The sequence below is a fragment of the Sorex fumeus genome, unplaced genomic scaffold (genome assembly GCF_029834395.1).
Source record: "Sorex fumeus unplaced genomic scaffold, SorFum_2.1 ptg000044l, whole genome shotgun sequence".
Taxonomy (NCBI): domain Eukaryota; kingdom Metazoa; phylum Chordata; class Mammalia; order Eulipotyphla; family Soricidae; genus Sorex; species Sorex fumeus.
Window position 1 is genome coordinate 21,731,274 of NW_026606101.1, and position 22,746 is coordinate 21,754,019.

The 22,746-nt window shown below is 41.5% G+C and overlaps 1 pseudogene; it reads right to left on the bottom strand.

Moving 5' to 3' along the window:
* Positions 1-21,301: 21,301 nt before the first annotated feature.
* On the bottom strand, positions 21,302-21,744 carry LOC130030335 (60S ribosomal protein L10a-like; annotated as a pseudogene).
* Between the last annotated feature and the right edge of the window lie 1,002 nt (positions 21,745-22,746).

Here is a 22,746-nt window from a genome sequence, read left to right on the forward strand (position 1 = left end):
GCAGGACACTTTTGTGGACTTTTGTGAAGACAGATCGTCCCAGAAACCTGAACAGAAAGGTTGTGATGAGTAAGCAGAAGGGCTAGGATAGCACACTCTCTGTGGCTCTCTGTGAACCCACCAGCGACAAATATTAACCACATCTATCCATACTATGGATACTATGAAATAGGTCTTAATGTGATAGGTCTACATGTATGACCCAGAAAGTACAGTGCCTTCTTGTTGGCGAATGCTATAACACAAACATTATTTATGATAGATCTGGTTTAAGTTTGTGCAATACGTAAGAAAAAAGGGTCTGGAGACACATGAACCAAAATATACAATGCTTAATTCCAGGGAAAGGTAAAGAGGATAGGAATGGAGGGAAGAGGGGGTGTTAGGCAGACACAGGAATAGGAAGCTCTGGGACCAGAGAGACAGTACAGAGGGGAAGGTGCTTGCTTTGCATGAAGTCAATTCTATTCAGTCCCTGGCACTCTGAGCTCCTCCAGGAAAGATCCCTGATCAGAGAAGCAGGAGCAAGCCCTGACCACCGCTTGGTGTGTCAAAAAAAAAAAAAAAAAGGAAAGGAAAGGAAAGAATCACGAAGCCTTTATAATGGAACAACTGCAAGGCCAAGCAGGTCTTGCAGTTGTTCCATTTCATTAAAAACATGATGTTTTGTTTCCATTCCTAATAATGTACCCCAAGAATGAAAAACAAGGGCTTTCTGGGGCTGGAGCAACAGCACAGTGTGTAGGGCATTTGCCTTGCATGTGGCCGACCTGGGTTCGATTTCCAGCATCCCCTATGGTCCCCTGAGCACCGCCAGGGGTAATTCCTGAGTTCAGAGCCAGGAGTAACCCCTGTGCATCGCCAGGCGTGACCCAAAAAGCAAAACATAAAAAATAACAATAAATATTAAAAAAAAAGAAAAACAAGGGCTTACATAAATACTCACATGGTAATGTTAATAGCAATATTATTTAGAATATACCAAAAGTAGAAATAGCCATGTGTCACCAACAGATGAATGAATAAACAAATATATACTTGTGCATACACTCAAAAATCTAAAATATCATTAGTTATAAAAAGGAATGTAGTTTTAATACCTACATGAATGAATCCTGTGTAAGGGACAGGCCCAAAATGGACTACCACCAGAATTAATTTAGCTTAGCTTAATAGGAACCTGCATTGCAAAATAACTTGTTTTTCAAGGAACAGGTCTAGATAAGCTTTTTCAGATCCGCTTTATAGGAGCCTGCACTGCAAAATAACTGGTTTTTCTGCCCCTGACCAAGGAATTCAGATACAGGTACTCGAAGGGTCGGGGTCAGACCAGATAACCGGATGTCTCTCACAAGACCCATGTTGCAAGACCCAGGACTGCCTTAAAAACCTGTCAGTTCCTAAGCACTGATGCAAAATGCTGATCTTTAAACTATAGGCTAAGAAGTGATGTGCCCTTAATTGGATTGGTTAAGAAAGCATATGTTGTTACAAATCTATTGGCTATGAAATGCGCGGGCTTTGCTGTAACGGCCAGTGAAGGCCTATATAAGATCCCCTTTGAAGAAGTTCGGGGTCTTGCCTCACCTAACTGACCTGCATGTCTGTGTAGGCGGCTTGACCCTGGCTAGCCAGTCTTACAATAAACATTGCTTGCTGTTTGCAGTCTCTGGAGTTTCTTTGTCGTTAAAGGGAGATCACGATCCGCGCCCTAACATCCTGAAACATTGAGCTAAATGAAATAAGGTACAACAGAAAATATTGTATGATTCCATTTATATGCAAGACCTAGAGTAGACAAACTGAAAGCAATAGAAAAGTAGTATAGTGTTACCAGCCTGGTGGAAAGGAAAATTGGAATTATGGTTACAGAGTTCCTTAAAGATGGTAAAAATTTTGGGAAATAATTGAAAATATTAATGCCAGCCAACAGTATTTTTAAATGGCTCAAGTGGCAAAAAGATGCAAATTTTTATTGATGTAATGATTTAGAAGAGGGCAAATACTTTTATACTTTACAGTTGCAGTGTTATACCATTTATGTTTATCACCAAAGTACCAATAAATATCCTTCCACCACAGTTCTAACACTGTTAGCCCTCTCCCTACCTCTCCCTGCTAACCTCCATACTCCTCATCAGAGTCCAAGGGTTTGTTTTTATTAGAATTGTCTCTTCTTTTGCTGTTGTTTCTTTACATACAAAAGATGAGCGAAAATAACAAAATGATTCACATCTGAAAAATAAATAATGTTAAAATATCTATGTGCCCGCATAGAGGATCAAATACGTTTTCTTGAGCCAAGAAGACAGTAATGAGGACTGTAAGGGCCTTTTCTAAAAGCTTCTCTTCTGCCCCAAGATACAGTTTGCAACATTCATATGTCTACTTTTGATGTTGGTTAAAAGAAAAATCATAGAGTCTAGTATAAAAAAGAAAAGAATATAATTGAATTAATAATGGTGTTATTTAAATCCTTTTAGTAGGAAATTTGGTGAATTCTATCATGTACTATGTGAAGTCAATAATAAAGGTAGAAAGTGAGGTGTAAATTATAGGAAGTTTGCCTTTGAATCAGATGGATGGAGCCCATTCTCCGTCCTTGGATTAATATTGATGAAATCTTCCATAGTGTCATGTGTATTTTGAGGGAGTAGAAAGAGGGTGGTTAGATGATTAATGTGTTTCATTTCCCTCCATGCTTAGAAGGTTGCTGTCCTACACTCTGAACACAGAGAAATTGATTAAAATAACAATTTTCTAGAGCACAACCACCAGCAATCAGCATGAGATGTTTTCCTCTCATGGAATTAGAATCATGATCCCTCCCAGCTGCCTGGGGTCGTCTCCTTGGCCCTTAGAGACTAGTGTGGAATTTTCAAAGCTAACAAGATTTAACCTTAGCTAACAAGGTCAGTAGGAAAAGTAACAGATTCTACAAGCTCCAAAGAACAGAGTCGAGTTCCTCCTTCCTTATGGTCTCTGCTGCTTAGCTCCTGCTCTTCCGGGGACACCAGTTCTTAAATAAATACGTTTGTAATCAAATAAAAACTTACAAATATTTATTGAAAGAGCAGGGAGGGGCGGAGCGATAGCACAGTGGGTAGGGCATTTGCCTACTGGGGTTCAATCCCCAGCATCTCATATGGTCCCCCAAGCACCATCAAGAGTAATTCCTGAGTGCAGAGCCAGGAGTAACCCCTGAGCAAAAAAAATAAAGAACGAAGGGAAGGAAGAAAGGAAGGAAAGAAAGAGAGAAAGAAAGAAAGAAAGAAAGAAAGAAAGAAAGAAAGAAAGAAAGAAAGAAAGAAAAGCAAGCAAGCAGGGAAGGAAGGAAGGAAGGAAGGAAGGAAGGAAGGAAGGAAGGAAGGAAGGAAGGAAGGAAGGGAGGGAGGGAGGGAGGGAGGGAGGGAGGGAGGGAGGGAGGGAGGAAGAACCTAGGAAGGAAGGAAGGAAGGAAGGAAGGAAGGAAGAAGAAAGAAAGAAAGAAAGAAAGAAAGAAAGAAAGAAAGAAAGAAAAGAGTAGGGGAAGATATGGTTCCTGAGTGGTACTGCAGGGATGGGGGCCATAGAGAACCTTAAATGAGGGAGGGAAGGGATTTTAGAGTAGAGATTCGATCCTGAATTGGGAAGTGAGGTTGTACCTGCCTGAAAGGACATAGTGTGAAGCCAGCAGCCCTTATTAACTTAATAAATTCTGTGACCTTGAGCAAATAGCTTTTCCTCCCCTTGTTACAGCTTCCTAACTGCACAGTAGAGATGACAGTAATGTTACCACATGATAGGTACAGGAGATATATAAGGTTGGGCTAGGCAGAAATCACAGTAACACCTCAGTAAGTCACTGGCAAGTGTGTGTGGTTGATTGTGTATTACAAGTGGAAAACGGAGAGTGCAAACACTCAGAAGAGAACACTTTGGGGTGAGATGCTCGAAGGGGCCTTGGTGGACACTGAGACCACTGACAAGCTAGAAATAGGAAAGGAACACACAGAAAGTCATTTGGGATTGCATTTTTATGGTAAAGGATACATAAGGGCAAGGTCTGAGAGGGTCTTAAGTGCAACTCTTCCAATACCCACTCCCTGTGGTGGTATGGGCTCTCACTCCTTACACTGATAAGTGAAATTTCACCCATTAGGCAGCCTCACAGGGTAGGGATTGCATAAGCACAAATGGTCAAGCCACCAACTCTGTTTGAACTCATTCTCCAACCTCCCCTTTCCTAGAGGTCAACTGACTTTCAGTCAAATCATGTGCTTGGTCATTGGGATGACCAGTTCCCCTACAGGAGCTATCTAGTGATCCACTCAGATTGACTAATTAACAAAAAGAAGAGTCCTATCTCAGGAAATTCCAAAGGTTCTTGAAGATTGGTGCCAAGAACCATGGATAAAGACCAGAACATCCTTTATTCAACACAAATTAGAGCTGGGAGAACTGGACTTGCATCTCTATGGGTTTGACAAAGGCCCTCCATGAAAATGCACAGAGCTTACAGTTGGTGAGTTCTTACAAATATATTATAACTGATTACACTATGCAACTAATGCCTAGATCAAGGTTTAGATCAATTTTCATGACCCTAAAAATTCCCTTTGCACCTTAGTAATCTATGCCACCCCAGAGTCAACCCTATTCTGATTTTAACACCTAACACCATCATGTCTTCCTGAATTCCACATCAATAGAATAATATGTTGTATACTCTGTCCTCCCATTGTTCATCGATTTGCTCGAGTGGGCACCAGTAACATCTCACAACAAATTGTGAGACTTGTTGTTACTGTATTTGGCATATCGAGTATGTCACAGGAGCTTGCCAGGCTTTGCCGTGTGGGTGAGATACTCTCGGTAGCTTTCCAGGCTCTCCGAGGGGCGGAGAAATTGAACCCGGGTCGGCTGCATGCAAGGCAAACGCCTTACCCGCTGTGCTATCACTCTAGCCTCATGCATCACTGGATATGACCCAAAAAGTAAAAAAACAAACAAAAAAAAACATGTGGTCCCCCAAGCACCGCCAGGAGTCATTGCTGAGTGCAGAGCCAGGAGTAACTCCTGAGCATCGCCGGATGTGACTGGAAAAAAAAATGTTCTGAGGGGAGAGGTGTGTGGTGGCTGTACTGGACACTGAGAGGCTGGTTAGAGGAGCGTTCCAGAGGGGACCAGGACCGGGTAACGGCCCAGGCCCAGTGGTGGCAGGGGATGGGGAGGGAGGGAGAGAGGGAGGCCAGCCAGCCTCTTACTCACCTCTTCTGCTCCCTTTCCTCTTCCAGCTTTATATACTCTATTATTTTAATTCTTTCTCTTAGCATGTTTTAAGATAAATCTATGTTGTATGAAAAGTTCATTTTTACCTTAATGTTGTCTAATGTTCCATTATTTAAATGTACCACCAAGTGGTTACCAGTTATCTTTCATGTCAATGGTCATTTGGGTCAGTTTCAATTTGAGGCTATTATGTATAAAGTTCAGACGAGCCCATGCGTGAAGGAACCGGCAGAGGAACCTAGGCATGTGGAACCTGGGGCTGAGATCTCCAAGCCTGCTCGGATCAGGACTGGGACTCCTCCACCCAGATCCCCCATCTTCCAGTAGGTAGGTATTACACCCACCAACTGCCCCGGCGCTGTATTATCCCATCAACAGCCAAGACCCAGAGACTATAAAATCCAGCTCCCGGGAGTGCATGGCAGCATTTGTGGCTGCGTGACCTCTTATTAACTAGTTCTTAGTCTTGGAGAGCCTGGCAGATTGCCAAGAGTGTCCTGACCGCACAGCAGAGTTTGGCAAGCTCCCTGTGGCGTATTCGATATTCCAAGACCCAGTAACAATGATGGGTCTGATTCCCCTGACCCTGAAAGAGCCTCAAAGGTGGCACTTTCTAAAATCTCAGCGCTAGGACAAAGGAGATGTTACTGGTGTCTGCTCGAGGAAATTGATGAACACAGGATGACAGTAATACAGTGATACAGTGATGTGTAAAGTTGTTATGAGTGTCATTATTCAGTGTTGTTAGACACACTGGACTTTGTTTCTCCTGGAAATATTTTCAGAATTGAACTCTAGGACCTTTTGTATATGGCCAAAAAATACTACTAAACAGTTCTCCAAAGTGACCACACTCTAGGGCTGGAGAGATAGCACAGCGGGTAGGGTGTTTGCCTCACACGCGGCCGACTCGGGTTCGATTCCCAGCATTCCATATGGTCCCCTGAGCACTGCCAGGAGTAACTTCTGAGTGCAGAGCCAGGAGTAACCCCTGCACATCGCCAGGTGTGACCCAAAGAGAAAAAAAAGTGACCACACTCTAACATTCCCACCAGCAGTGCATGAGTATTCTGACTGCTCTGCCTCCTCTCCAACACCAGGTATTGTTCATCCTTCATTTTAGATTCCACTAGTCAGCAAGGGGGAGAGGGTTACAAGTGTTGTGCTGTTCATTTTTTGTTTTTTCTTGATGGCATGTCATGTTAAGCAACTTCATTGCCTTAGCAGCACTCATATAATTTCCTTGGTCAAAGTTCTGTTCAAATCATCTGTGTTTGTTTTATAATTGAGAGAAACACTCAGCTTCTTCAGATGCTTTCATGTGCATTTTCTCTCTTTATTCTTCCCCGAAGCCTGAAAGATGGATTGGAGAACAACATCCCTTGTTTTGAATGAGGATATAGCATGCAGAGAATTCTTCATATACAGATGGTAGAATATCTGGATCTGGAAGTTGGGCTCTTCTGATTGTGCTTCTGTGGTAAGATCTAACGTGCTTTTATTGGCTGTAAAAAGCTGCAACCCTGTGATGCTTGGCTGCACATGGGAAAGGAGTCCAGGGAAATACAGAAAGCTCCCATCTGGTGTGAGTCAGTATGGAAGGGAATGGACTCGTTCTCCTGAACAGGATGTGACTCTCTTTTCCCCTCCCTACTCATGGTCCCCCTGAGACTAAAAACGGTTAGCAATACTTCAAGACAGAATATTTTCCAGCATTGTATTGACTGCCTTTCACATGAGGTGGGAAAAACTTTGCTGCTCAGGCCATGAGATCTTCAAACATAGGTTCTAGTACAACCTGATTACTACACAGACTCCTTGTAACTACCATGTCTAGGTCCCCAGCAGGGGATAACAGTCCTGTCACTGCTCTACCCCACTGCTCAGAGTTCATGGAAGGGAAACACAGTTCATGCCTCTGCATTACTCACATCTGCCATCCTTGGAAAAGGTTCAGTCATTTAAGCAAGGGAGTAAATCCTGAGATGGTTCATGTTTTTATTTATATTTCTTTCCCACCCCATTATCTACACTCTGCCTCCCTTGGCATTGATTGCTGCCTGGACTCTGACAGGAGGAAAATGGCTTTAACTAGCTTATAGTGATCACCCTCTGTAGGATCAGAATAGTCATGGTTCTTTCCACTCTATTGCTTTACCCTTTTGTTCATTTCACAATTTACCTGCCTACCATCTTATTACGACTCTCAAGAAAAGTGGTGGGGATAACACAATGGCCAAGTTTATTTTCCTATGACAACATGTGTTGACTAGAGGAAATGACTATTTTCCATTTTTTAAATATAAGAAAGAGCTTTTCTGGGGTGTCCTGGAGAAGATCCTCATTTCTTTTCTTGATCCTAATAGGAGTAATCCCTAGAATTCATCCTACTTATTGCCTTATTTCTGATTTGTGGAACATAGCAAGTCTAAGCTTTTTTCCCTGAAAATGGTTGGGGTGAAGGAAAGTGAAGGAAGAAAGGTTCAGGATTGATATGAGCATCAAATGGGAAGAAAAAACAAAGCAAAGAGTCTTGGTAGGCAGTGCTTACCATGTCACCTTAACCAGTGTGAGCATGGAATATGTTTTGTGGGAGCCAAATAAAACTACTTGTCATTTGGTGTCAACATTGTGGCAGAGTGTTGGGACCTTTAAGGACACCTCAAATGAATCCATCATTTATCTCCAATGGCAATACTAAATGGATGTTCATTACGAATCCCAATAGACTAAACTAAGTCTCTCTTATTCATTTTTTTACTAGGGATAACATACATGAAGTAACATTAAAAAATTTTAAGTGTGGAACCAGAGACATAGTACAGCATGTAAGGCACTTTCTTGCCCAAGGCAATCCATGATTTGATTCCCAACTCTGTCCCTTGAGCACTGTCAGGAGTGATCCCTAAGTACCACCAAGTGTGACCCAACAACAAATAAACTTTTTAACGTACAGTTTAGTAAATTTTTCTTTGTGTATATTTGTGTGAGCTATCACCAAGATTAGAGCACTTGAAGCATCCCCAAAAGTGCCATTAAGATCGTAGCATTCTATGAAAGCAACCATTGTTCTAACCTCTATCATTATAGTTAATTTTTTTTCTTTTTTATAATTTTATTTATTGAATCACAGTGAGAGCAGTTACAAAGCTTTCAAGTTTAAGTCTCAGTCATACAATGAAACACCCATACCTTCACCAGTGCCTATTTTCCACCACCCAAAATCCCAGTATACCCCTCATCCCACTCCCTCCCCCTACCTGTGGGGCAGATGACTTTCACATTACTCTCTCTCTACTTTGATTACATTCAATATTTAGACACCAGACCCACCATTATTATTTAGGATTTTACCCTAACACTCAGATCTGCTGAAAAGGCAACAGTAGACAATTTGTTTTCTATTGCTGGTTATGAATAACATACAATGTCCAGCAGCTGCAGTAGTGGTCACGCAATTTTGGAATTCTGAAATTTTAACAATTAAATCTGGAGGGATTTCTGCCAAAACCTTCTGGGTACTGAGATTTGTTCCTGAGTCTCTTGGATCATGACCGTTAAGCAGCTTGATCAGGAGCCAGAGAGGCCATTCATGGGTGGCGACTCAGGGTCTCTTTGGGGCAGGGGAGGTTAGGGCCAGCTCCAACCCCATCCCGTGAGGCACCGCATGTCTTGTCACTGAGGGCCCAAACCTGACAGTCCAATGGTCTCTAGAGGATGACAGTCACCGAGCCACCAAGGGGGAGCAGGCAGAGGGACAGCACCCTTCCCCCGCTGGGGTGGCCCGGCGACAGTAACCTACTGTGGAGTCCGGATGCATTTCTGCCAAAAGGCACTGGGTTTCGAGATTTGTTCCTGAGTCTCTGAGCTCATGATTGTTAAGCAACTTGATAAGGAGCCAGAGAGGTCATTCGTGGGCAACAATTCGGGTTCTCATTGGGGCGGAGAGGAAAGGACCAGCTCCACCCCCATCCTGCTAGGCCTCTGCGTATCTCATCACTGTGGGCCCAAACCTGACCTTCCAGTGGCCTCTTAGAGGATGGCAGCCGCCGAGCCACCAGGGGGAACAGGCCAAGGCATGAAATCTATTCCCACCTGTGGTAGCCCAGCGCCAGTAACCTATTGCAGGGGCCAGACATGTTTCTGCCAAAAGCCACTGGGTTCTGAGATTTGTTTCTGAGTCTCTGGGATCATGACCATTAAGCAGCTTGATCAGGAACCAGAGAGGTCATTCAATGGCAGTGACTCGGGGTCTCATTGGGGCGGGGAGAAAAGGGCCAGCTCCACCCCCATCCCGAGATGCCCTGCATGTCTCATCACTGTGGGCCCAAACCTAACTGTCCAGTGGCCTCTGGAAGATGGCGGCCACTGAGCCACCAAGGGGGAGCAGGCAGAGGGACAACACCCTTTACCCCCTGGAGTGGTCCGGTGCCGGTAATCCTTTGCAAGGACTGGATGCATCTCTGCCAAAAGCCACTGGGTTCCGAGACTTGTCTCTTGAGTCTCTGGGATCATGGCCATTAAGCAGTTCAATCAGGAACCCGAGAGGCCTTGCCTCCAATTATACAGCTGAGCCGGAGGTGGTTTGTGGGTGTGTCTACCACATACCTAACTTTTGGCCGTTAACTTTCTTCTTAAACTTTGCCCCAAGTTTTTGGGGTCTGGCCAAAGGCACAGCAGCAATTTTGAAAGTCTGGAAGTCTGAAGGTGCCATCAGGCTGCTGATGCACTTGCCTCACAGGTACAGAGTGACCAGCACCATACCCTCTATCTATCATTATGGTTAATTTTGCATGCATTTGAACTTCACAGAAAGAGAATTATGCAGTAGTTTTGTTTTGGGTTTCTTTTACTAAACATTCAGCCATGTTTTGGCATATAGCAGTAATTTGTCACCTTACATTCTTGAGTAAAAAAAAAAACGGTAGTATGAATATATTTCAATGCTTCTTCTCAAAAAATGAATACTTGTTTGTTTCTGGTTGAGAATACTATGTTCAATGTTGCTATAGATATTTTTTGTACAAGTCTTTTTTGAAATATGTACTGATTTATATTGGAGATGCATTTGAGAATTATAGGGTAATTTAATGTTTAACTTTATAAGAAGAAACTGTATATAATTTTTCAGTGAAGTTGCACTGATTCTTACTTAGACCAGTAAAATATGTTAGAGTTTCAGTTGCCCCATGTCATTGTTAATCTTTGATTAAGTTTTTTTTTAAATTTTGATCATCCTACATTCTACATTTTAAAAATTTTTTGTTATTCTACATTCATTGTAATGAATGTACATTACAAATGTCTTCTTTAACATTGAAAAATACTGATATTTGCAAAGTTATGGCATACAGAATTGAAAACAGAATGCTGAATTAATTTTGTTTTAATTTTCACTCTTGGATTTGTAAAGCATTTGATGTATTGAATGAGATCATCTATTACTCAGGTTTACAAAAAATATAGCAATTAAAGTAATGGACTACTGTAATCATTAGCATTTCCATTACTAAGGGAGTCTTTCAAAACCTTCACTTTCCTCTCTGTATTTGGCCCTTTGGAAACCTCATGGAGTTTGCTTTCCATTTATACTATAGATAAAGGCACTCATTTCTGGGTCATTTAAACAAATACATTCCTAAAAGACACAGTAGAATAAGAAAAATTGGAATTGAAGCAAGCCAATCAATTTCTGCCTAGTTCAACTTTTTAAAGAAAATCTTTGATTTTTTAAAAGGTCTTTTTTGGTTTGGAAATAATTATATAACATACACATGGCCCGTGCAGGTGTAAAACACATTGTGGTCTTGAACATATGTTTCATAAGTTAATGTCCTGTAATCTGATTACTTAAATACTTTCTGAAAAGGGACCAGTTCTGTTTAGTGCATCAATACACTGACCAGTGTTATATTAGGATAGTGCTTTCACAGAGCTGATGCTCAATAAAACATCTGCTAAATAAAAAGTTTTTAAAAAGCACTCTTTCTTCTATACATCAAATGTCTAGGATGAAGTCTTGGAAAATAAGAGGCAGCTCAGAAATATATGTAAATGGAAAGCAGAAAAGTGGAAAAGTAGAAGACTATGTGAGTGGATAGAAAGGAGGAAAATTATTGCAAACTAATTTCTCTTTACATAATCAAGGATTTCCCCATGTTTACGTTATTCACTGAATGCAGCATATATCCAGGTACCACTGGGACAACTCCCAAGTTCAAAATGTGTAGAGAACCAAAAATTAATATAGATATATAAAAGAGACAGACAGGGTAGTTTAAGGGAACTTTAAACCCAGGATGCTGTTGCCTGGAACTGAAATGCTGCTCTAGTAGGGTCCTATAACTGCTTCTTCTCCTCTCCCTCTCAAAAGAGAATCTCCCTTTGAGGAAGCCCATTACAAAGATGTTTGTCCCAATATGTTAAGACCTTTGGATGTGTAAAAGTCTGGATAGGTTAAGACAGTTGGGCATTTGACCAAAGAATGTTGTTCTTCTCCTTCTGATAATTATAGTTCCAAGTAATAAATATTGAACATAAAGTACAGTCATTGTACTCAGTATATAAGAGTGCTAGCTTTTGACATCATGCTTTTACTCTCTTATTTCTGTATCTTTTCTTAACCCTTATGGTATCCTTATTTCAGGTCTATTCACCCTGGCAAAAGGTGAACTCACCACATATGCCAATATGTAAGCAACCTTCAAGACTTCCTCCAATTTTATATTCAGTTAGTTTATACTATCTTAAAGCAACACTGTCCCTCCAGCTAGAAAATTAAGAGTAATTTTCTTTTTACCTCCCCAACAGTTTCATTCATAAGTTAGTTTATTCAACAATATTTATGGAGAGATTTTTATGCACTTGAGTTTGTTCTTGGTATTGACAGCATGCCTTTTGGTCAACCTCTTTCTGAGAAATCCTTTTCTTATTCAAGGACACAAGCACTATAATCTAGATTCCCTGGGTAACAACCCTTCATTTCAGACATGTTCCAAACTTGAGAACAAAGGCTGAAGGTTTCATTGCAGGACTGCATTTTCCATTCACAGGGGATGAGTCAAGGATGACTCATCTGATAGCCATTTCTATTGAATTGCCATTTCTAGCTGAGGGAAATGTCTCCATTCACAAATTTCTTCATTTTATTTTTTGCTGCAGTGGAGAGACATGAAGCATTTAATCGGATTTCTCAACTGTGTGAGGACTCAATAATGCAATTAGAGATACAGTTTGGTGTGGATCAAGAGGATTTACAATGCCCAGTGAGAGGTCTTTTATATATATGCATGAGGTCATGAAACACATTGACCCCGATGAAACCTGGAATCCTCAGTCCCAGAAATATCACTTGCTGGTAATGACGGTCAGTGTGAAACTCTTAACAGTGAAAATGATAACAGAGTGAAAGATCACAAAAACATCCTGTTTTATAATCAAAGTCATAAAATTCTGTTTTATTATGTCTTATATAATAAGGCAAAATAACCAGTTCCTAGGTTAGAAATACCCGATCCTCCAAACACAAGTACAAATTTTAATTTCTGCTATCATTCTGAAATCCTCTTCTGCACACTCTTTTCTCTTGCTCATCTGAAGGAAAACAGCAGTCAAGAAGGAAGCTGATGCAAACACTTGCCTAGCCTGACATTTATTTAATATCCCTTTTCTGTTGCCTTTTCCCTGTTATGGTTAATTAATTTTATACCAAACAATACATTTATTCGTTTGCATATTCATCTTTAAACATTCCCACTTCCTCTTTATTCTCTTAATCTTTCCCCATCTCCCCCCCTGACTTGCTCTCTTGTTCACTATCTATGCTTTATGTGATAACCAAAAATAAAAATCTTAATTAAGGTTGAGATGAGTAATGATTGGGTCACACTTCAAGAAAACTTGAGATTTTTTCCATATTATCTACTGAGACTAAAATTCTTTATCAGTCTTCTTCTCATCTTCTAATAAGTTTTCTTGCTATCCTGACCAACAGTCAAGACAAAAAAATATTTGCTCATACTCAATATTACCATTGGGTGTTCTATTTATGAATATTGAAGGTAAAACTTCATTTTTTATTGTGAATGTATGCCCATATTGAGTGACCCAGGCTTTATGGAGATACGATCACCATTAGGAATGATACCGCCAGGAAAATTTTCAATGGTAGTTTCCAATCACCAAACCTGCAATACGTTTGGAATTAAATCTCCAAATTATAATCTGTTGATTGGGAAGTGGTTTTTTTTTTCCGGACTTGTCTTTTAGTTTTCTTGTTTTTAAGACTATAATTTTCATCCAATTTTTAGGGGACAGACATTAAGCCCTTTAGTGCATAAAATGTCTATACAAGCATTACACTGTGTGAATACATACCTGTGTAGGGGTGTGAAGGGTCTGAAAGAGGCTGCTTTATGATCTTGTATTTATAATCAACTAAAATGTCTGGGGACAGGGAAGAGTGATAGTACAGCAGGTAGGGCATTTGCCTTGCATATGGCCAACCTGAGTTCTATCTCTGGCACCCATATGATGCCTTGAGCACTGCCAGGAGTGATTCCTGAGTGCAAATCTAGTAAACTCTGAGCACAGATGGGTGTGGACCAAAACCAAAACAAAGACCAACAAAGCAATAAATTTTGTTTGGGGTTTGGAATCACCCCTAGAGATATCCAACTTTGCCTAACAGTTCAATGCTAGGGTCTGGTGACCTCAAGCAGTTTGGGCTCAGCAGTGTTAAGGATCCCATCACCACCCTGGCAATGCTCAGGCACCTTTGGGATCACATCTGGCACACAGCAGTGCTTGAATAAGCATGTAGTGCTGGGGCCTTGGAACTCAGGGCCTTGTATGCATGCAAGGCATAGTCCCCTGACCCTTGAACAATCTCCCTGACCCTACAATCACTTTTAAAAGAATTGCAATACTTTAAATAGAGATTAGTGGGAAGTTAAGGTATTTCTTTTCTTAAATCATAAAATTCCAGAATAGAAAGCCTTCCCGAGGGTGATAAACTGGAGAAAGGTTAGAGAAACTCACCATAGAAGAAAGGTCATTGTAGTCAATTAGTGTAACCAACTTCTTAGGTCAGGGATCAGGAAATATAGCCTTCAAGTCAAAGTGAGCTGGACATCTGTTTCTGTTTTGTTTGTTTTCCCTTTGTTATTACTGCTACTGTTCAAAGTAGGGGGTGCACCCTGCACACTTGGTAGGAGATCTCACACACTTGGTTGTGCTGCTCACCTGCGTCACACACATTCGTTGTTTTGTTCAGACACATCTGGTTGTAACATGCAGGAGATCAAGAATCCCAAATAACAGTGTAAGCAGGTTTGCTCTGAGCCTAGGAGTGTGGGGCTACAGTTACAGGGACTAAATTAGAAGTCTCTTGCTTGCAAAGCAGAGACTCTACCAGTTGAGCCATCCTGGGTTCTGAACCATCTGTCTTAGCAAATAACATTTTATGGGACATAGCTAGGCCTGTTGAGAGCCATATTGTCTATAACGACTTTCATTCTCTAAGAGCACAGTTGAGTATTTGAAACAAAATCCACATATTCTGCTATATATGCTTATGATAATGGTTGTGATAATATGTTTACTATTAAAATTAAGTAGCTATCCTCTGTCTGAGAATAACGTTACCCATATACTGGGAATTCTCAATCACTTAGCAAAATGTCATATGCACTGGGGTAAAATTTACTGTGGAAGGTGCACACAAGGACAGGACTTGACCATGTAATGCACTACTGGTTGAAAATGACAGGTATTCAATGAAACAAACAAACAAACAAAACATTGAAATTAAGAAGGCAAGACAGAATAAGGTCATACTGCCAATGCACACGACTTAGAAAATTAGATAAAATTTATAGAGGCAACCATTTGGAAACTCTGAAGACCAACATTTGAAAAAACACCAAGCTGCTATTGAATTTACCATTTTTCCTGGCTTGGATAAATGCAGTGCAATCTGATACCCAGAGGTGGTCTCTGGTGCCAACAGAAGGAGATTCAAGAAAAGACACTGTCCCACATTTGTGTTTGCTTGTTTGTTTGGGGGCTACACTCAGCTATGTTCAGGGCTTACTCCTGCTCTATGCTCCAAGATAACTCCAGGCAGAAGTTGGGGGAACTTATATGCAGTGCAAGTACTCAGGCCAGCTGTATGCGAGGTAAAGGAACTTATATGCAGTGCAAGGACTCAGGCCAGCTGTATGCGAGGCAAATGTCTTCTTGATCTATTATCTCTCTGATCCCAGAAAAGCTCTTTAGTTGGATAGAAAATGTCTCTCAACACTTAAGAGTAGGGGGTTACCTGTTGATTCCTTTCTCCACCTTGTCACACCCAAGGATCTGAGCATGATCCATGGCTGGGTGGTGGTTACCATGAGGCCAATTTTAAAAACTGAATTAACATTGTAATCATAGGCTGCAAAAGCCAGGTCAGAATTTGTGTTGCAATCCTAACTGGAGCAACTATCTCCTAAAAATAAAGTATTGCCATCTTCTGTGGAATTCATATAAGGCACAAAGCGGCATGATGCTAAATACATCAAAGGTGCAATCCAAACTCACAGGAGACATGAAAAAAACTTGAAAATGATACTGTGTATGGAAATAAATGAGAACAGATATCAATGCTAACATAGCACAGATATTGAAAGGACCTGAAGATACTTCTAAGGAGCTATTGTAAAAATTGTCCAGTGAATTATAAGGAAAACCATTAGTATAATTGGAAAATAGGTCTCAACAAAGAGACTGTATTAAGAATAACCAAATGTCAACTTTATAATCCACTTGGACGGACTCAACAACAGAATTGAGATAATAGAGAAAAGGGTCAGTGAACTTCTAGATGGAACAATAAAAATTATCCTGAACACCTCTGTGTGTGACCCAAAAACCAAAAAATAAAAATAAAACCAAGGTAGCTATGCCTCAACATATCCAGAGACTGAAAATTGCAAGCATCTATGGAAACTTAATGGTCACAACAGGGAAATAGGCATAATTTACAGAGGAACAAGGGTTTTGTCTCAGCTGTCAGTGGGGGACATGCTTTATCTTAATTAAGTCAAGACAATTGTCTCAATGTTTTAGTAAAGGCACTTCCCCAAAGAGGATATTTGAATGGACAGAACTACAGGTATATTTAAGAGCATTTTAGATTGATGAAATGCTAACAAAATAGAGCAGGAAACAATATTAAAACTACATATTTTTTAGAATGCTTAAAGTTAAAAATTCTCATGAAATCAAGTGCTGGTGAATAATAGAGCAACTACAACTATTATTGTTCATTGGTGGGAATGCAAAATGGTACTGTCACTCGGGAAATCAGTAAGGGTTTTTTGTTTGTTTGTTTGTTTTAGTAGCACCCAATGATAATACTAGGGACTGATCCTGTGCTCGGGGGTGCTCCCTGCAGTGCTCAGGGAACCATGCATGCAAAGCTTGCACTTTCCCTTTGAGCTATTTCTTCTCTTCCCATTTTATCAACTTTTTATAAGTGAAACTTTCTATTGCTATTTGACCTTGCAACCCCACTCTCAATTATTTACCCTAGAGAAGTAAATATTTGTATTCACCCAAAAGTCGATAAAGGAATGTTTATAGCAGTACTATATTCATAATTGCCAAAAATTGGAAACAACTCAAATGTCTTTCTTTGGGTGAGTGAAAAACAAACCATGGCACATCAATCAATAGAACACTAGGTAGCAATCCAGAGAAAAAAGGATTGGCACTGGCAATAATCTGAATGATTCTCGAAGGCATGGTGCTGAGTGAAAGAGCCAATCTTACATATAGTACGATTCTGATCACATGACATTCTTGGAACAAACAATTGAGTAGTTACCAGGTGTTATTAGAGGGAAAGATATGACATCAATGGAATAGAATTATGGAGTATTTTTTTAAAAACACTGGAGCTATCTATATCCTGTTTGTGATGGTGGTGGCAGGAATCTTTGTATGAAATGCCCATATCCAAAAGGTCAATTTTATTTTATGCTATCTTCAAATGGAGTTTTAATATTTATCTTTAACTTAACAGAAAAGAACAAAAGTTTAAATAATTAAATTTTCAAATGATGGGTTTAGCACATTTACAGCATTTTTACTTTTTGTATCATTAAAGTTTAAAAATAACATCATGAGGCATCCATATACATTTGACTGAACCCATCCTCTCCTTAATGCTCAGCACTGTGCCTCTGAGTCCCCAACACCCTCTCCACTGCCTAAAAGACAAAACCACGGCTGCCACATAGAACTTACCCAGACATCCACAATCCAGCCTCTCACAGAACACCCAATCCTGACTTTGCCATCTCTTGGCTCTGCTGTTCCTCAACTGCCAAGTGTAACCTGACAATGTTTAGCTGCTTCTTGAAGTTTCAGCTTTGCCAGTGCTGTGCTCTAGAACCAAGCTCCTGGTTGTCTCTTTGATTTGCAAGTTTCAGTTAGGGACCTTCAAATGAGCCTTCCCTCTAAATATCCTTGCCTTCCCTCTGGGTTCTTTTGGTAACTTATGCAGACTTTATTCTGCATGTAACTCAAAATAACACTTCTCTGTTTATAAGAAGATCTTACATTGTGATATTGTAAGGGAAGTATTCTGTGAGTAAACAGGCCCCCCCCCCAAAAAGTCAGAAATTCAAAAATAAATATCAAAGTCCTTTTTTTTTTGTCTTTGTCTCACTGGGTGGTATTCAGGGGTTATTCCTCATAATGCTGCGGATCTAGCCTGAGCCTCCTGCATGCAAAGTATATGCTCACTCATTGAGTTTTCTCAAACGCAAAGGTCTTAACAGCCATCTGAGCTATTGGTTATCTATATTTTAGAATTAGCTTGACTAGATAGGTATTGGGTCACTATTCCTCGATTTGTTACCTGTGACCTTGGACAAATCCATTCACTTCTCAATCTTTCTCATCTCTCAAATGATTAAATAGCCAAGCCTTGATAACATTGGAAATTTGAAGATGCAATAAAATTAAATGAAAGATAGGAATGTGCTCTTACTAACTCTGTTCTATCTGGAAAGTGGTTATCATTATAAGTTTTCAAATCACAATAATGGTTGTTTTAAAATAAATAAAAAGACATTAATTAGAAACATTAGGGGCTTAGAAATAACAAAGCCAACGTGTCTTTTATTTCACTTAACAAGGAAATTGGCAACTATCGCCCGATCTGCCTATTGTCTGTCATCTACAAGTTGTTCACTCGAGTCATCCTAAATAGGATTGGCAGAACACTAGATGAAGGACAACCATGCGAGCAGGCTGGGTTCCGCAAAGGATTCAGCACCATCGACCATATCCACACGATAACCAAGCTCATTGAGGTTTCTCGGGAGTTCAAGATGCCGCTCTGTTCAACGTTCATTGATTTAAAGAAGGCCTTTGATTCTGTTGAGACGGAAGCGGTCATTGAAACCCTAGACAATCAGGGCATTCAAGCCCAATACATCAGGATCCTCCGTGAGCTGTTTTGCGGATTCACTACCAGGATCTCACCATTCTACAAAGAAGTGATTGTTGATGTCAAGAGAGGGGTGCGGCAGGGTGATACCATTTCACCGAAACTCTTCAGTGCCACCCTCGAGAACATCATGCGACGACTGGAATGGGAAGGAATGGGAGTGAAGATAGATGGTCGGCAACTACACCACCTCCGCTTTGCTGATGACATTGTTTTAATAACACCAAACATCAGCCAAGCGGCACAAATGCTGGCCGACTTTGACCGTGAGTGTGGAAAGGTAGGACTACAGCTGAATCTTACGAAGACAATGTTTATGAGAAACAGCCTCGTTCTTGACGCCCCATTCACTCTCAATGGAACGACCATCTCCAAATGCAACAGCTATGTGTACCTAGGTCAAGAGGTCAATATGACAAATGACCTGGCACCCGAGCTGCGCAGGAGGAAGAGAGCGGCTTGGAACGCCTCAAGAGCGTCGAAGAAATAGCTAAGAGGACGAAGAACCTCCAGCTCCGGGCACATCTCTTTGATTCCACTGTTCTTCCTGCATTAACATATGCCTCAGAGACCTGGGCCCTACGCAAACAGGATGAGAACGCTATTCAGGTCTCCCAAAGAAGAATTGAAAGAGCTATGCTTGGAATATCACGTTTCACTCCAATGAGAGAAAAAAATCCGGAGTTCCGACATCCATCGCAGATCAAGAATCAGGAACGCTGTCTCATTTGCCAAGGTGTCGAAAATCAGATGGGCTGGTCACGTAATGAGATTTAAAGACGACCACTGGACCCGAGCTGTTACTGACTGGATTCCATGGGATGTCAAAAGACCGCGTGGCCGCCCACCTACCAGATGGTCAGAGTTCTTCATCAAGATCATGAACGATCGGTTTGAGGCCCTTCATGTTCCCGGAACAAACAGATGCCATTGGGCTACACTAGCAAGCGACAGGGACAAATGGAGACGTTACTGGCGCCCGCTCGAGCAAATCGACGACTAATGGGAAATTAAGTGATTAAGTGATTAAGTGAACAAGGAAATGAGGTCAGCATATGAAAGATCTAATCCAATATTTCATGGTGAGGTGAGGCAAGCTCAGAGTCTGCTCAAACCTGGGGTTTCTGGTCCTTTCCAACACTTCACCCTTCAAGGTACACTCCACATAAAGTTTGGAGAAAAGTTATCTTTAGTGGGACTCTCTCTCTCTCCCTATCCCTCTCCCTCTCTCTGTCTCTGTATCTGACTCTCTCTCTCCCTATCTATCTATCTATCTATCTATCTATCTATCTATCTCCCCTCCATTGGAGGATGACCATTTTTCAGTGCTCTTTTATTGTTTCTGAAAACCTAACTGCACATGTCTGAACCATGCCTGAGTGCCATGTACTTTTTGTTTGGGGGATTCACTGTGCCAAGAGGCTTGTCCTAACTCAGAAAGCAGGGTGAGCTAATCAAGCACACCCAGGTAAAAGCAAAATGGATTGTCTTTAAGAAAATGATCTTTCAGGGATCCAGTGACGGCAGCCAATAATGGTTCTAAGGCCTTGACTCACAAACTGCCATCCCCCACCTTCCACACACCCAAGGCCTTGGCTCATAAACTGTCGTCCTCTGCCTCCCAACCACCCAAGCCTTCCACAGACCAATTGCTTCATGAACAGCTTTTCTTTAAATTGGGGGTGAGGGAGGGAGGAGGGAAAGGGTGTCAGAGAACAAAGCCAGAGGAAGGAAGAAAGCAAGAGCAGCATTTTTCAGGAGACCAGATTTAAAGCTTCTTGGAACACTATGTTACTTGTCAGGGCTCAAAGAACGTTTTTGCAAGTCAGGTTGGCGGCAGCTGTCCCACTCTGTGTGGCATCTCATCCAAGGAGAACTCGAGGAGGGCGCTCAGGTCCTGAAACTAGAATGTGTTCCTCTGCCTGCCCAATAGCAGCTAAACACAGTTTGGGTTCATCTGTGTCCCAGAATTTTAGCCAACCATGGAATTCCTTCAAGTTGAAAATCAAACTGTCAAAATGTTTTTTTTCCAAGCATCTGCTCCATCTGGTTCTGTATCAGACGATGACAGTAGTGTTATCGTCATCTCCTCTGCCATGCTTTCCTGTGCCTTTCAGCCTGCTGGGCACTTTGCATGCATTTGCTAGCAGTCTAGCAGAACTTGGAGGTAAGTATTGTGATTCTCATTTTACAGACAAGGAAAGTTAGCACCCCGAAATCAAAAACCCTGTGGCCTGGGGTGATAATACAGGGAGTAAGGTATTAAATGTAGTCAACCCTGGTTCAATCTTTGCATTAGGGGTCACTCCTCAGCCCAGAGTCAGAAATACCTATTTGAGCACCACCAGGAGTAGCCAAACACACACACACACACACACACACGCACATGCACACACACACAAACAAAAAACACCCCCAAAACCAATTAATCAGGCAAAAAGTGAAATCAAATAACTAGCAAGCACACACATGTGTGGTCTTCACTCCACATGTTTTTATGTTTTTATTGTTATAGCATATATTGGTATATTATTCCTTCTTCAGAGAAGGAAACTTGCCAGCCTTGTTCAGGCCTGGGCCCAGGATCCTGGGGATCTGCTTGATTAGGGACTCGGAGGCCAGAAAGGCATCATACTTCTTGGCCAGCTTCTTCACCAATTTCTTGTTCTTGTTGAGTTTCTTCAGCGCCTCGATGTCCATGTGGGGGATGTCCACGGCCTTGGCCTCATCGCAGTGCTGCTGGTCCCCCAGCACGCACACGGAAAACTCGGGTCGAGGGGTGGACTTGAGCCTGACGGTGCCCGAGAAGCGCTTGTCCTTCTGCGGGTCTTGAGGCTGATCTGCAGCTCCACCATCTCCAGGAACTTGCGGCATTTGCGCTGGTTCCCGTGCAGGACCTCCCGCACCGCCTCGTACAGGGTGTCGCGGGACACTTTGCTGCTCATGGTGACGGCGGCCGCGGGAACCAGAAGAGAGCGAGAGAGCTCTTAGCTATAGATCCCATTTGATTATATGGTACACTCTCCTTTTGGTCATCCATTAGTTGATGTACATTTGAATCATTTCATTTGTTTTGGGCTACTATTAACAGTTGCTACTAACATTCGCATATGTGTGTGTGCATACACATGCATATGTTTTATTTCTCTTGAGCTTATATGCTAAGGTGAAATTGCAGCATCTTATTTAACAATTTCAGGGATTTTCAAGCTGTTTTCCAAAGTGGCTATACTACTTTAGAATCTCATCAGCAATGACCATGGGTTCTAATGTCACATCTTGTCAATGCATGCCGTTCTTCTTTTTTATAATATCATCTGATGAGGGATCAGGGAAGGGGTGGAGTAAAGTGGCCTCCTTTTGTAATTTTTATTTTCATTTTCCTGAAGTCAAATAATGTTGTGCATTTTTTATGTACTCATTAGTCATTGGTAAGATTTCTAGAGTAAAATAGCTATTCAATTCTTGTGCCCAGTTTTTAATGGGGTTATTTGCCTTTTAAGTGCTGACTTTGAAGTCAAAAAAGTATTTTGGAGAGATCAGAGAAATAGTGCAGTGACAAAGGTATTTGCCTTGCATTCCACTGACCAGGGTTTGATCCTTGAGCCCCATCAGGAGTGATCCCTGAGCTGAGAGCCAGGAGTAAGCCCTGAACTTTGTTGGATGTGATCACGATCACGACCATCCTGTTGTTCGTCGATTGCCTCGAGCAGGCCCCAGTAACATCTCCTTCGTCCTAGCCATGAGATTGTTTTTTTTAAAGTGCCATATTCAAGGCTCTTTCAGGGTTAGGAGAATGAGACCCATCATTGTTACTGGTATTTGGCATATTGAGTATACCACGAGGAGTTTGCCAGACTCTGCCGTGTGGGCAGGTTACATTTGGTAGCCTGCCAGTTTGTCCAAAGTAGGAATGAGATGATAAGATATCGCGCGGCCGGGAGCTGAGTGTGATAATCTCTGGATCCTGGCCT